The sequence below is a fragment of the Dermochelys coriacea genome, chromosome 7 (genome assembly GCF_009764565.3).
Source record: "Dermochelys coriacea isolate rDerCor1 chromosome 7, rDerCor1.pri.v4, whole genome shotgun sequence".
Taxonomy (NCBI): domain Eukaryota; kingdom Metazoa; phylum Chordata; order Testudines; family Dermochelyidae; genus Dermochelys; species Dermochelys coriacea.
In genome coordinates, this window is record NC_050074.1 from 109,672,358 (window position 1) to 109,678,814 (window position 6,457).

Genomic DNA, 6,457 nt, shown 5'->3' on the forward strand with positions numbered 1-6,457 from the left:
TTGTCACATGACAGCTCTCCGGTAATCTGCAGGGAGCAACAGTTACAGTATGTCTGGCAGTTGATACCACTCTGTTTATGCTCAGTGCTGAACTGAGGTAAAATTCAAAACTCCCACTCGTCCAAAATCCTGTGGGATTTGGAGCACAGATCTACTGGCCAGATCTCTTCCCCCCAGATCTGTGTGTGGAGATGACCCTTGGCAAGTGAGATCTCCCTGTTTTCCAGGTAGGAAGGGGGTGTCCAAACCCTCTTCATATATCTTGTCCTAGATCTGCAGGTGTGGAGGGAACATGGCTGAGGGGGATGTGTGTTGTCTGCTTACCATCTCTGTGGGAAAATTTTCCCAAGAGAGTTAATGAGGCTGAGCTACCTTGACAAGATGGAAATGATGGGAACCTGGAGTCTGTCAAATAATTAAAAGCAATAAATCAGGGCTCTTATGCAAATAAGATCTATTGGTTGTTGAGTGCTGCTGGAAAATACCAACCAGGCATACAATTCTAAGTCTTTTAGTTACTAAATATGAGTTTCTCTTCCTTGATTTAAGACTAAGATAAATACCCATGAATTTTTTAAAATGACTTTTGTGAAGCCCTGGAGACTGTGATCCTTTAGTTAGCCACTGAACAGATACAAGACTGCAAGATTCTTCATACTGCCCTGCCCATGCACCTAAACCCTGAGTGGAGACACCATTTCTAAGGGTGAGTGGCTATTTCATTTTCAAGTCTGTTCATTCTCTGCTGAGCCTGTCAACAAGGATATCAATTAATGCAAATTCTGACTGGGGTTTTTTTTTGCGATGTGGAATTAGAATCGGATCACTGACTCATTTCACAGAACACTGTACAACCACCACATAGTAGTGATGGTAGGTGTCAAATATAAAGGGAAGGATAAACACCTTTAAATCCCTCCTGGCCAGAGGAAAAAACCCTTTTACCTGTAAAAGGTTAAGAAGCTAAGATAACCTCGCTGGCACCTGACCAAAATGACCAATGAGGAGACAAGATACTTTCAAAGCTGGCGGGGGGGACAAAGGGTTCTCTCTGTCTGTGTGTTGCTTTTTCCAGGACCAGAGCAGGAATGCAGGTCAGAACTCCTGTAAAGAGTTAATAAGCAATCTAGTTAGATATGCGTTAGATTCAGTTTTGTTTAAATGGCTGATAAAATAAGTTGTGCTGAATGGAATGTATATTCCTGTTTTTGTGTCTTTTTGTAACTTAAGGTTTTGCCTAGAGGGATTCTCTCTGTTTTGAATCTGATTACCCTGTAAGGTATTTACCATCCTGATTTTACAGAGGTGATTCTTTTCCTTTTTCTTTAATTAAAATTCTTCTTTTAAGAACCTGATTGCTTTTTCATTGTTCTTAAGATCCAAGGGTTTGGGTCTGTGTTCACCTATGCAAATTGGTGAGGATTTTTATCAAGCCTTCCCCAGGAAAAGAGGTGTAGGGCTTGGGGGAATTTTGGGGGGGAAAGACGTTTCCAAGTGGGCTCTTTCCCTGTTATTTTTGTTAGACGCTTGGTGGTGGCAGCAATAAGGTCCACTGACAAAAGGTAAAATAGTTTGTACCTTGGGGAAGTTTTAACCTAAGCTGGTAAAAATAAGCTTAGGGGGTTTTTCATGCAGGTGCCCACATCTGTACCCTAGAGTTCAGAGTGGGGAAGTAACCTTGACAGTAGATGACTCTCATCCCAGGCAGGATTTGAACTCCTGACCAAATGTTGAAAAACTTGTGACAATGCCCCCCATAAGTCTTTATGGAAATATACTTATGAATTTATATATGACATAACTAGAATGGCTTTTATGCTACATATGCCATGTAACATATCTCTGTAATCTACTGTAACTCATATCTACTGAATCTATTAATCCTATTGTATGCATGTATCATTTTTGTATTCGAAGTTATGAATATTGGCTGCATACTTGTTTGATTCTGAGTAGGTTTTAGTGAAGCAGTTGGTCAGCTTCCTGAGAAAAGACTATTCTCAGTAAGTGCCCAGTCAAGAAGCCCTTAAGCCAACAATGAACTTGGAGATGCCAATCCACATCTGGGCTTTCCTGGTAAGGAACTCAGTCATGCATGGACATGGGACTTGCCCAGGTGACTCCAAAACTCCATTTTGTACTTTGTATAGGACTTTGTATAGGAGAGAGGAGGGGGTCTTCACCCACAAGAGAAAGTCTATTTAAACCCGTGGGAGACCCCTCCATTTTGTCTTCAGAAGGCTAAAGAAAGAGTCTTTCCACTTGAAACCCTCCACCCCCAAAGATACCTGAAAGAAACTGGAACAAAGGACAGTAACTACAGGGGGTCTGAGTGATTGATGGACCCAGACTAGAAGGAGATTAGTCTGTAAAAGAAAGCTTTCTGGAATTGGTGAGGTTTTTATATAAGCTTTATACAGGATAAAACGGATCTATTTAGGGTTTGGACCCCATTGGGAGTTGGGCATCTGAGTGTTAAAGACAGGAACTCTTCTGTAAGCTGCTTTCAGTTAAGCGTACAGCTGTTGGGGGACGTGGTTCAGACCTGGGTCTGGGTTTGCAGCAGGCTAGCAGGTCTGGCTCAAACCAGGCAGGGCACTGAAGTCAATCCCAAATCATGCAGTGCCCCTTCCTAAAGTCAGTGCTTATGTCAATAGGATGTGGAGTGAGCACGGAAATAAGTGGTTTTTGTTCTCAGATGTAAAAGAAATGGAATATTAGGATCCTGTGCATTTGTTCAAAATGAATTGATAGTTGATGTGTGGCAACTTCTTTTGAACTCTCGGTTTCAGTGTCCATCGTTTGTTTTTCTGAAAACTGGTAATATCATAATAGTAACATTATTTGGAAAAAAACCCAAAGTGGTTCCAGTTCTCCAAAGGACTGTGGGTATTCAGCACCTAGCAGTACTGGACTCCAGAAGATCAGGCCTGCTCCTACATTTTGCACATGCCCAAATTCCCAGTGGCCACAGTGTTAGTTTGAGTGTGCAAGAAATGCAGGACTAGCTCCCAAATTCTCTCTTTTTTTTGAGTTCTGTAAATTACTGATTACTTTGAAACATTCTAGAACAAGGAAAGAAAGGTATTCGACAAAGGGAGTCAGTACATGTTCCGCTGTTTTCCCACTAGGCTCCTTCCTTTCCTAAAATAACTCCCACTTGGGATTCCATTCGTTGGCATATGATTACATTTGTATCTAGTGTTACAGAACACTGGACAAACCGTTCAATTTGCATAGTGGCCTATGGGATGATACATGAATACAGTATTAAGAATGTGCTGCTTCTGTAGAGTTAGCTGCCAAGAAATTCTAAAAAGAATCTGATTTAAAGAGGTACAGCTTTCCAAGGCAGCACAAATAACATGTTTTATGGTGTTCATATGCTCTTCATGCAGAGGATCCCTTTTTAAGAGGAAAGTCTTTTGCATAGACTTTTTGTTTCATATGGACATGCTGAAATATCTCTGTCAATAAAAATAGGAGGGAAAAGTGTTAATAGGATGATTTTATTTGTGGCTAAAACTATTTTTAAATACAGTTTTAAATGCCAGCTACATTCAACTTTTTTTTTTTAAATCCACGTGACTTCTACTTCAGTTATCACATTAAAAAATGGACTAAATTATGATCCACGTTACGTCCTCAGGCAGGGAAGTAAGAGGATGTAAAGTGCTCCCCTTGATCCCCTACGGAGGCTGCCCACATCCTGGGGTGTAGTGTGGGGGAGAGAGAGCGCACTCGTTCAGGGTAGATTGTGAGTATACAGTGTAGCCATATGTAAATAGTCAAAAGGCTATATTTATGAGAAACACAATGCCTGTCTGTGGTGGTGGTGGTTTAAATATAGAGTACAGGCCACTACTGGCATTCAAAATATCACTGGCTGGACAAGATAGTGCAATCAGAAAATAGCCCAAGCCTTGACTGTGATTCTGTCTACAGGCTTCATATATTGTTACTGCTACTTTTTGGGGGGTGGGGAGAAGCATACTGGAACTTCACAGATTTTGGAGTCTGTTTTGGAGAGTTTGGTTTGATTTTGTTTTTTAACAAAATTAAATGTAGTGGCCAGTAGTTGATAGTAACTACTAGGCAACTTTGTATTTGTTACTGAAAAACCTCCAAAAATAGTAACCCTTAAACATAAATAACTGCATACACTTTGCATTCCAAAGCACATTCCCAGTTTGTTGAGCATAGCACTACTTGGATTGACTGGTGAGGGCAAGTGTGTAAGTACCTGATACTGCTGCTTGTGGAAGTCAATAGCAAACTTCCATAACTAATCACTTAGCAGGGTCACACTCTGGCCCTAGTATGATTGCACAGTCATGATGAGATGTAAGGCACTCCCTTAATCTCCTGTGCTGGCTACCAACATCATGGGTATTAACCCAGGAACTGAAACAGGCTCTGCAGAGCTGCAAGTGAGCAAGAGGGTCAGAATTTGACTTGGAATGGGTGGCTTGGCTTCCTTGCACCTCCTCCCATACGCTGGGTAGTTGGTATGTTAGGCTGCATGTACCCATGGTTGGTGCAGTTTACTCCCTTTTAGCAGCAGGGGAACTGAGGGGGAAGATAGCTAGACATGGACAACACAATGCCCTGCCCCTCATTCAGGACCAATCCTTCTCTCATGATATAGTCTAGGGGTTCTGTCAGCCTCCACCCCAAACCCCACTTTGCCTCCAGCATTTATAATGGCGTTAAATATATAAAAAAGTGTTTTTAATTTATAAGGGGGGGGGTCACACTCAGAGGCATGCTATGTGAAAGGGATCACCAGTACAAAAGTTGATAACCACTGACTACAGTCAGATATAGAATCATAGATGATCAATACCGTTCTCCATGAGTAGTGCTATTGACATTAATGGAATTGTGTGTGGAACAGAGTGCTCTTAATTGTGAATAGGGGAATCAAAGTCTGGCTCCTGCTCCAATTGTCAATATATTTGTCATGAAGTTTTGACTCTGCATAATCTTAAATAGCATTACATGACTCATTACATGCTTGATTGGTTGTGTAATGCCTCTATTTCAAAAGGTAATTATAACCTTAATGTATCTAACTTCCAGTGAAGAAATAATATGCTTCAGTAATGACAATAGCCTAAATTCTCAGATTACTTTCTCAGCTAACCAATGACATTTAATATCAAGATTTTTTTTGATGTCCCACTGAGGGACAAGTAAAAAAAAAAAGGGGAGTCTAATTAGAAAGACTCTTGTTTATGGTTGATTTGCTAGAAGCATCCCTGATTTACATATTTGTGTTTTATGATGTCAGAGGTATGTCTCCTCAGAGATGTAATCTTGCAGAAGGATGTGCCACTGAAGTGAGTTCCTGCAAGAATTATGCAGGCAGATTAACTTAATTTGCACTTCTTTTACCGGAATGACTGTAGTGCTAGTCATAAAGCTAAGAATAGGCAACTGGTTACAAATTGTTGTGCATATTTATGTGGTGGGGTTGATTATCAAAATGAAACTAAAGCAAACAACAATCTGCCTATAGATTAAAAAGTCGGTAGACAGATCATAGACTTTAGCTTTGATTTTTTAAGAGACCTGTTTACTGCAATTTGCAGGCTATATAATTCTGTTGGAATAAATTATGTAATGACAACTCCAAATTCTTAATGGCTACAAGCCTTTCATAACCAAGATTTGAAATCCGTTTAATTTATGACACAATCTTAATTTCCAATCTAATCCCCTTCCAACTTGGATCAAATGATTTCACACATTCATCATTTACACTTGATGAGGATCTCCCACATTGTAAATACAAAATGTTAGATTATAAGAAAAAATAAAAAAAGATTTTTCTTGTCCATTTTATAATTTGAAAGAACAAGTCATAGATACTTTGAGAATAGATAGCTGAAAACTCATTGAGCCTGAATCTTCCCACTTGCAGTGGTTGGGCTCTGCTGCCTTTAGTGGATTTACTTCTGATTTACATGGTTGTAGCTGAAAGAATAATTAGGCCCCTTCTTTAAATTATACAGGAAAGCATATTGCTTGGAAAAGTGATTGCATTGTATTGTTTTGCCAGATACAATGTGTGTAGCTGACCCTGAAACAAACTCACTGAACAGAAGATGGGTTTTTGTTGATCCCATTGATTTGCTGTTATAGAAACTGGATGTGAATATAGTGTGTGGCAAGACAGTGAACTTCAGTCAACTATACAGTCAGTCAGTGACATGATTTGCTTTGACAAGATTTCATATAAAAATACCCTAACAGCACTAACTCTGTTAATATCAGCAGGTCAAGCAGCAAATATGAAATCTCCATACAACAAAAAGTGCAGACAGCTGATAAACACAGTGGAAAGAGGGAGTTGGGCAAAGGCAAGTCATTGCCCTCATCAGAAAGCAGGTGTAAGCAGACATTATCTAAACCAGAATAGGATTTTAAAAATATCTATTTTTAGACAGCAAAT